Below are 10140 nucleotides of genomic sequence, written 5' to 3' on the forward strand. Positions count from 1 at the left end.
GATGCTGTGGTTGCTTTGGCCTTCTTGCTTTCACTTGCTATCTTCTGGGCGCAGAGCCATTCCACTAAAGGAGAGCTGGAAGGCAGAGCCCCTTTGCCCTCCCAGCTACAGGTAATTCCCTCTGGTTAGCAAAGAAAACTTTCCCATCCTTTAGCAGCCTTGTGTAGGACACCATGCCACGACAGCATACCAAATTCCAACTGTCTCTTGCTCCTGTATGCCAGCCTTCCATGCAAGAACATACACCCTGCAGGCTCAGCGTCAAGCTCTTAAGACCATAGGCCCCAGGGTCACATGAACCTCAAGGTTAAGAATGGTCAAAGCCTTAAAGTTTGCAAAAGCTGGGACAGAACACCAGTGGACAAGAGGCTCACGTTATCCCTCTTCTTATCCCTATCCACCTCCGGCCCTCACTTGATATGTGTTTCCCTGAAGGAGAGAGGGGATGGAGAGAGACAACGCCTCAGAACGGCAGGGAAGACGGTTGCCAAGCCAGGCCGCATACAGCTGGCAAAGATCTCGACACGGCTAATTTTACGTCGCTACTCACATGCCTTTATATGCTTTTATGAATAACAGCCAACATTTTTTAAAGGTCTTGAGGCTTTCCCACAAATGGATTTTTGGGTTTGGAGAAATTTGGGGGCAAAGCCACTGGGGTGTGTCTTGATCACGAACACAATCTGCTTTGGATATTATAGCAGGGAACTTTGGTGTGCAGCTGCTAGAGAAAGCATGGGAGGGTAAATTGGAGGCACACTTGTATCAGTCAGGGTTCTATAGAGGAACAGAACACACACACACACACACACACACACACACACACACACACACATATATATATATATCCCATATATGGGATTTATGTGAAAGTGGCTTACAGGCTATGGTCCAGCTAGTGCAGCAATGGCTGCCTACCAACTGAAGGCCCAAGAATCCTGTAGTTGTTCAGTCCATGAGGCTGGGTGTCTCATCTGGTCTTCAGTACACACTGAAATCCCAAAGAAGCAGGCTCTAATGCCAGTAAAGAAATAAACTTGTCAGTGAGAATAGGAGGTCAAAGAGCTTCCTTTTTCCGTGCCCTTTACATAGGCTAGCACCAGAAGGTGTGGCCCGGGTTAAAGATGGCTCTTCCTACCTCAAAATATCCAGGTTAAAAGTGTGTCTTCCCACTGCAAATGATTTCATTATGGTAAGTCCCTCCCAGGTGTATGCTTGGGTTTTAGTTAATTCCAGATGCTGTCAAGTGAACAACCAGGAATAGCCATCACAACACCCGATGCCATTTCTTCACATAGCCTGCAAAGAACAAGACATCCTGGGGTGTTCCGTGTGTGTGAAGTTCCAGAGACCCTACCCACACAGCTACGGCATTCACCCAGTCCCGTGTGCCACTCCCTATGGCCCTGCCTTGCTGGAAGTGAAGTGAAGACCACATGGCTGGCTCTGGTCTGTGGGATGTGGGTGAAAGTGATGTAGACCACTTCAAGGCCTGGTCATTAAAACGATTCCACACATTCCCCAGAGGCTGTGCTGAATGGCTGGCCATATGTGTGGGTGGGCTTAGTTCAAGATGGAAGCAGCTGGATCCACGCTGCTGTGGGAGAGCCAAATGTGCTTTTGCTGTGTCAAGGTATTCAGATTTGGAGTCTGACTGTTTCAGCAGCAGACCCTGTCCCTTTCCTGGCTAATACAAAGGATTGTCCTATAATACTGATGAGTGTGTCCTTTTGGAAGGACTGTTTGGCCAAAACAACATAATTTACATTATTATTAAGGTAGATTATTATTATTATTGAAAGTGAGGACAGATCCAAGGGCCTTGCCCTTGCTAGACTGTAGCACTAAACTACCCCCAGCCTAACATCATCATCATTATTGTCGTTGTTGTTGTTGTTGTGAACCAGGGTCTCATAAAAGTATTACAGTCTGGCTTAAAACTAGAAATACTGCCAAGGATGACCTTGAACGTCTGGTCCTCTTGCCTCCACCTCTTAAGTGCTAGGATTCCCGCTGTGAGGCACCATACCTAATTTTACTAGTTTGTTGTGTTGGATATTGATTGTTGTGAACCATCATTAGTTTCTATTGCTGCAAAGGAACACCATGACTATGGCAACCCTTAAAAGGGAAACCATTCCATTGAAGTTGGCTTTCAGTTCAGAGATTTAGTCCATTATCATCACGGCGGAAAGCATGGTGGCGTCCGGGCAGACATGGTGCTGGAGAGGTAGCTGAGAGTTCTACATCTGGATCTGAAGGCAACAGGAAGTGATGGCAACACACTAGCCAGGCTTGAGCTTCTGAGACCTCAAAGTCCTAGTGACAATGCCACACCTCCTAATAGTGCCAGTGCCTAAGAGCCTATGGGGCCATTTTCATTCAAACTACCACAGCACCTCAAGTACTTTTTTTTGTTATCATAAAGAGATACTGTGACCAAGGTAGCTTAGAAATTAAATACTTAGAAAGTATTTCATTTAGGAGCCTCCTTTTAATTTTAGAAGGTGAGTCTATAAACATCAGGGCAGGAAGCAAGGCAGCAGGCAAGCAGGTATGGTGTGGAGCAATAGCTGAGAGCTCACATTTTATCCAGAAGTTGAGGAAGAGAGAGAGAGTCTAACTGGGAATGGCACACTTCTTCCAACAAGGCCACACCTCCTGATCCTGCCCAAATAATTCCACCAACTACAGGCAAGGCATCCAAATATATGAATCTATGGGGTCCATTTTCATTCAAACCAACCACACTGAGTATTGAATCCAGGGCTCCATGCAAGCTAGGTGAGCACTCCATCAGCTCAGCTATATCCCCAGCCCCTATTATGTCTTGAGACAGTGTCTCACTTGAATGCCACAGTTCAGAATATACGTACTCTTTGGTGTAGCTTAAATGTTGATGCCCCTCCAGAATTCTTAAAGTCGAATTCCTGGTGTGCTAGTGTTAGAGATGACACCTTCAAGAGTGGCTAGGTCAAGAAGGCAGCGTCCTTGTGCATAAAATTAGTGTCCTTGTAAAAGAGGTGTGAAGGAACTTAGTCATCCCTTCCGTCATGTGAAGACATGGCATGAAGGTTTCTCTTGGACATAAAGAATTAGTTGCTGGATAAGCTGGCACTTTGATTTTAAATTTTCCAACCTCTACAACCAAGTTTGACAACTGCTGTTACTTTTAAGTCCCCTAAGCAATGACACCATGTTAGCTGCCCTAACAGACTAAGATACTCACTGGCCCAGAAATTCCTAGTCTAGGAATGAAATTCCAGCCACACCCATATAAGTGACGCTAAGGATACACGTGACAGGAAACAGGTTGTAACTGTGAAAGGGTCACTGATACCTTAATGCTTATCAATACCCTCTCTAATGCCCCGCTTGCTGGTTGCTCCCAGAGCTTTTCACAGTGCCCCTCATTAGCAACCTTTCAACTGCGTCTGTACAGTGACTGTATCGGAGGTGCGCATGCTCGGGAGCCTCGTGGAGGGAGAGGGGCAAGGGCTGGCCTTCCGTGAGGACACAGCTCTTCTTTTTCTGTTCTTCACCTTCATAGAGACAGCCCTGTTACAGGATTTTGAGGTAACTGCTCTGATGGTCAACTTTGATTGGGATATGGAATCACGGTACCTGTCAAGGATTTTCCAGATTAGGCTTCATTGAGATGGAAAGTTCTACCCTAGATGCTGGCAGCACCATTCCGTGGGAATCCTGATTGAATTAAAAAGAGGAACAGTGACCCGGGCATGGTGGCACATGACTTTAATCCCAGCACTCACTCAGGAGGAGGCAGAGGCTGAAGGATCTCTGCAAATCTGAGGCCAGCCTGGTCTGCATCATGAGTTCCAAGACAGCCAGGGCTATATAGTGAGACCTTGTCTAAAAAAAACCAAAGGGGAAAGTGAGATAAGCACAAAGATTCTTCACTTTCTGCTTCTTTTTTTTTAATGATTTATTTAACTTTATTATGTTCATTGGTGTGAAGGTGTCAGATCTCGTAGAACTGCATTTTCAGACAGTTGTGAGCTGCCATGTGGGTGCTGGGAATCGAACCCGGGTCCTCTAAAAGAGCAGTCAGTGCTCTTTACCACTGAGCCATCTCTCCAGCCCCCACTTTCTGCTTCTTGACAGTAGATGCCATAAGACTGCAGTGACCACCGGTCTCCTACCTTCCCTGCTAGGACAGACTGCCCCCGGAACTGTGAACACAGACAACCTCCCTGCTTCCTTAGACTGCTTTGGTCAGAGAGAAGAAACCAGTAACAGGGTTGCCCTGGAAATCAGCAAAGTGTGTATGAGGCTCTCAATATAGAGGAACCTGTATCCAGTTGGTTGTTATTGCTAGTCTAGACAGACGTCAGCCAAAGCCTGTCTGTCCTATGGCACCATTAGTCTGCATTCCTTGGTGTATTTTTCCCAGCTGGGCAGCAATTTACTGCAGGAGAGGGACACTAGCTCACTCACTCCGGCTATTCCTAATCGGCCCAAACAATCTTTACATAACTGTAGCAGTTATTATTTCTCGTCAAGGGTTCAATGTTATTATTTTTGTCATTATTTTGGTTCAGATACTGCTGGACACACATATGGCTCTTGTCAGACAGTTTTAAACTTCTCAGCTAGGAGGGCAAGTTAATTTCAACTCCTCACTGAGGCTGACTGGCTAGAATAGGTTTCCTGTTGTGCTGAATTTGAACAGGTACTGTTCCCCACTGAGAGAAGGGAACTGTGATTGATTGGTGATGTCTGCACAGGTGGAGGAGAAGAGGCATTTGTGAATGTGTAGAGCGTGCGCTGGGGCACTGGGTTTCAATCCTGAAAGCATACACGAATCACTTAGGGAGCTTAACAAACTCCTGATGGCCAAGTCCCACCTCCTGAAATTATGACTATATTGGTCTGGGCATAGCCTGGGCATCGTGACTGCCAAAAGATCCTTAGATGAATCTAACCTGGGGTCAGTAAAGACCAAGAGCTGCTATCTGAGAACATCGAACCTCACTATCCCAGGACAACTGGGAGGTGGCAGAAGCTGCCAGCTGCTACAAGACCACACTGACAGGAAGTGCTAATCTGTCCCTCCTTCCATTTCTTCCTTCTTTTGACTGAGAGTCTGACTATTAAGTCCAGATATGAACTCCCAGAAATCTTCCTGACTCAGCCTCCCCAGTGCTGGGATTATAAGGAAGTGCCATGGTGTCTGCCTTAGGGCTGGGTCTCTGGCTGACCAAACACAGAATTTAGAAAGAATAGGCCTGTGTTCCCTGTGTTAGCTAGGACCGAGTCCTAAGAGTGTAGATGTAGGACTCAGTAAAACCAGCCCTCCAGCTGGACACAAGCAGCATTCCCAGAGCCCTTGCTTAGCAGACGCAAAAACCTGGGTGTGATGCCTAGTAACATCTTCTGCAGCTAAGTCTCCCTCTGTTTCCCTTTTATAAGGACCCATGTCATTTTATGTGGGGTTGCCCAGCTAATCCAGGGCTGTTTGCCATCCCCAGATCCTTAAACAACATCTACAAAATCCCTTCGACCATGTAAGGTAACACATCCACAGAGGTTCGAATATGGACAAAACTGTGTGGTGCTGAGGATTCATAGCTGCCTTCCACAAGCCCCTTCCTCTTTAAGTGTGGGTACTGCGGTCACATGCTGAGCATGGTGTCAGTTAGGAGACCCGGGGGTGTTTAATCCCAGCTGAGTATGACAATCCTTTAGATAGCAAAGCCTAACACTGCCAGTGTCCTGAAGATCCAGAGCAAGGAAGGGGGTGGCATTAGCTCCCTGAAGCCTGCGGGCTAACAGAGTAGGCTCACTGTAAAAGCTCCAAATCCAGAGGGCAGCGATGCCCATTATCCCACACCTATTTAGCACCAAACCTCAGGGCCCAGGAGGCTGTTCAATGAGTACTTGTTGAGGCGGATGAACTGAACCATTCCTGGGCCCCCCTCAAGAGCGTCCCTGGTTTAGATGAGAGGGGTCAGAGCCTAGAGAATGAAGAAAGAGATCCTGTGGGTGGACAGAGGCTAAGGCCTCTTGAGTTAACCTCACACCCAGCATTGACTGCCTGGGGGTGGGGGCAGGGCTGGTATCCTTTCTCCTCCCTGAAGTCCAATAGGAGTGAGGGGACCCGATCTAGCCATCAAGGGGCCATTGTTACTGGAACAGAAGAGGCTCTGTGCCCACTTAACGCTCCCCTCCAAGCGGGGCTGCTCCCAGCTGAGCTGGCTGCTAGCTTAGGGAATGAGGCTAGGGAGGGGCTCAGGGGACCCCACTCGGGACAATCAGCTTTGGGCCGAGAGTTCCACAACCCTGTTTTGGAAGCAGACAGGCTTCAGTGCCAGGGAGGTTTTCCAGAGAACACTGGAAAGCCAGGGGATGGCCAGTGAACCCCAGCAGACCCCAGTGGAGACAGAGGGAGCACCTCCCCACTGGATAGTCACGCCTGACCTACCATCTCCCCCTAGAAAAACACAAATGTGAAGTCACTGAGTAAACAGCGCCTTTCACAGCCCCTGGAAGGGCTTTCAGAAGGCTGCGGTGGGGGCTTTATGTTCTGTGGGTTGGGGATTCGAGAGGCTGGTCACTCAGCCAGGGCTGGGCACAAGTACCCTTTGCTTGAAAATTTCAACGTTCTGCACTCGGCAGAAATGGCATGTGTAAGCTAGATTTTAGGTAGACCATGTTCAAGATGCTCAATGATAACAGATCAGGCTGCCACCAGGGGCCACCTGGACAATCTGAGATCATCTTTCCCTCTTGTGCTAACCAACGTCCATTCTTAGCTGCTCCGTAAAGCAAACCCAAGGGAGACTGCTGGCTCAAAGCAGTCCAGGAGAGAGCTGGATGCGGTGGCATATGACTGCAAGCCCAAGATGGGAGACCAGCCTAGGTTAGATATGTAGAGTAAGTTCCAAGCCACCCTGAGCTACAGAATAAAACCGTCTCAAAGAGGCTGCCAGGCTGTGGTCACAGTGTCACCCCAGTGCCACACTCTGTGGTGTGCAAATCTCTGGGCCGGGCCAGGGTCACCAGCAGAATTCTGGAGGTGGAATCTGGCAGGCTGCTCCCATGGGTCGGAGGCGGGTCGGAAATACGCTAACAATCAAGATACTGTTTCCTGCTCTCTCCTGCTAGGGTCATTTCTCAAGCTGAAGGATGCTCAATCTATTTAATAAGACAGGCAAGCCTGTGTCCTCCTTTTTCTCCTTCCTCCACAGAACAATATTGTATAAAACAGAAGACACCAGAGTGCCTCCTGTGTTGTAAGGATGCACACAGGTTCCCTAAAACGTCCGTTTCAGTTATGCGTGTCTGTGTTGAGGGTTCAGTTAAAAAACCTCAAAAGTGCTGGACAGTGGTGGCACACGCCTTTAATCCCAGCACTCGGAAGGCAGAGGCAGGTGGATCTCTGTGAGTTCGAGGCCAACCTGGTTTACAAGAGCTAGTTCCAGGAGATGCTCCAAAGCTACAGAGAAACCCTGTCTCGAAAAACAAACAAACATACTTTTCCTCATGCAGGGAAACCTTTCTGTCCTCCACCTCCTGCCGTTGAGCAGGTTGCTGGTGCTGGACCGAATGGTTCATCAGCCATGTGGGTGGCTGGACTAGGGGTGGTACATTATACTGGTTTCTATCTATTGCTCTTGAACTATGGGCTAGGTATCTGCCATCATGATAAAACGAATAAAATAGCCTCTCTTAAAACCTTTGTAAAAAGCTGCAGACAAAGGGAAGCTGTCCCCAAAGGCAAGCAGGCAGCCATTAAGCCAGGGTGGGTGCCAAGGTCTTATTCTGTGGACGCCTTCCTTTTTTGTCTGTTGTAGGCAGCAATGTCCATGTCAACCGACCTTACCCCACGTGCACAGACTGTCTGCTTTTCCTGAACATTGCCTTTGTAGGTAGTCTTGGTAGGGTGGGGCTCCCAGACTTTTTGCTAACTGGATTCTTCACGTTAATTTTTACGTTTCCCTCTCCTGGATGCAACAGGACACCTATGTTTGAATGCACCTTTCTCAGTGGCAAGAGAAAGGCTCTCATTTGCCTTGTGGGGATGAGTTGCCATTTTCCTATAGCATTTTAATTTTTGTTTTATTTACACATGTGCGTGCATGCGTGTGCGTGTGTGTGTTTGTAAATCAGGAAAACTTTTGGAAGTTGGTTCTCTCCTGCAGCTATGGGTCCAAGGATCCAACTCAGGTTGTCAGGTTTAGACTACATGAATTTTTGCCCTCTGAGCCATTAAACGCCATCCTGAAGCACTTTGTAGCTTTCGGGGCTCCCACAGATACCTGGGGCAGATCCCTTCTCCACCCAGGCCAGCCTGCTAATCTGGCCCTGACTCCATTTCTCCATAGAAGGGCTTGGGTACAAATTGCCTTCACAAAAGGCCTGACTATAACTACCCAGAATATAGCACAGGACCACTGCATGCTTACCCAGAGGTCTGCAAGCCCAAAGATTTTGTGGTATCCCAACCTCTTCAGTGGCCAGGTCACTGTACCTCAACTCCAGTGCTGTGCAACTGGTGCAATTCCAGTAGTTCTTCTTTAGGGGTTTCTGGGAAATGTCCCCCTTCCCAACCTCACCAAGAATTGGGCTGTCAGGAGCCTCTCTTGGAGCCACCCTCTCCTGCCACTAGTCCTCTTGGAATTAGAGGTGGTAAAACCACTCAACCCTGTGTCTCCCCCCTCCTCTCTGGCTCTGCTCAGTCATCACTCTGGAATTTCTGGAGAACTGTCGCTATCCACGCTGAGAAGGCTGGCTCTTATTAGATATGGGGAGGGGCCAGTTTCCATGCCCCCTCACATTTCTTGCTGGTGTTCATTCTGCTCTATCTCCTCATAAATTCAGGGCCTATTTAAATGGCTTTTCAGAGAGCTGGGCATGGTGGGAGAGGCCTGTGACCCTCAGCACTTTGGTGGTGGCTGTAGGAGGGTCAAGAGTTCAAGGTCATCTTTGGCTTCAAGGTATTTGAGGCTAGCCTGGGCTCATTTAAAAACCAAGAAAGGCCTGTGAAACAGGAAGGTTTTACTCTAGGGAGGCTTGCCATCTCCCTTGTAGCTTTTCATTTCATTGTTTGCTCTTTTAAATTTCATGACAAGGAACAGTTGTCCCTGGTACTACGCTGAAAAGGTCACAAGGTGACTTCCCATTCCTGTGCCTGGCTGGGGCATTCAGGACAGTCTGCACAGGTGACCAATAATATCAGGGTTTTGTTCTGTTTTCAGTTTTCCAATTTTATTTTAGTTTTTGGTCATGTTGGGATCAAACTTAGGGTCCTACACATGTTATGCAGGCCCAAGTCCCCAGCCCCATCTACCTATCTACTTTGAAGGCAACTCAAATTCTACTCTCTTGGGCTTCTTGTTTTATTAGGTAAACTGAGGTACAACCTGGAAAAAATAATTGGGAGCAGAGTTAGCATGGGGGTGCTGCAGAGTCCCACTGTGTCATTCTTTTTTTTTTTTTTGATTTTTCGAGACAGGGTTTCTCCGTAGCTTTTTGGTTCCTGTCCTGGAACTAGCTCTTGTAGACCAGGCTGGCCTCGAACTCACAGAGATCTGCCTGCCTCTGCCTTCCTAGTGCTGGGATTAAAGGCTTGCGCCACCACCTCCCGGCTCACTGTGTCATTCTTATGACATCTGTGATCGTTGCTAACTGGGCATCCACAGTTTGGCCCTTACAAGTCAAGGGTCAGAGCCCTTGGGGCCCAATACACTGAGCTTCTAAACTTTCCCAGCTCTCTGGCCCACTTCCTCTCTCTCTCTCTCTCTCTCTCTCTCTCTCTCTCTCTCTCTCTCTCTTCCTATTTGTTTTTTAAGACAGGGTTTCACTGTGTAGCGCTGGCTGTCTTGGAACTCTCTCTGTAGCCCAGGCTGGCCTCAAACTCAGACATGGTCCCACCTTTGCCTTCTGAGTGCTGAGATTAAAGGCCTGCACTGTCACCACCCAGTACCTCCTCTTTTTTTTTAATAAACCATCTCCGTCTCCACCTCTATTCCCGTACTTCTGCTTGAGTTCACTGGGAATCCTAGTCGGTGCTCTCTGGACTCACACACACATATCAGCGACAAAAGAATCAGGTATTGGGAGAGAGGACCAAACAGCCCATCACTGCCCTTTGTCAGGGGGTCATGTTGGTCCCTG

The sequence above is a fragment of the Microtus ochrogaster genome, linkage group LG2 (assembly GCF_000317375.1).
Source record: "Microtus ochrogaster isolate Prairie Vole_2 linkage group LG2, MicOch1.0, whole genome shotgun sequence".
Taxonomy (NCBI): Eukaryota; Metazoa; Chordata; class Mammalia; order Rodentia; family Cricetidae; genus Microtus; species Microtus ochrogaster.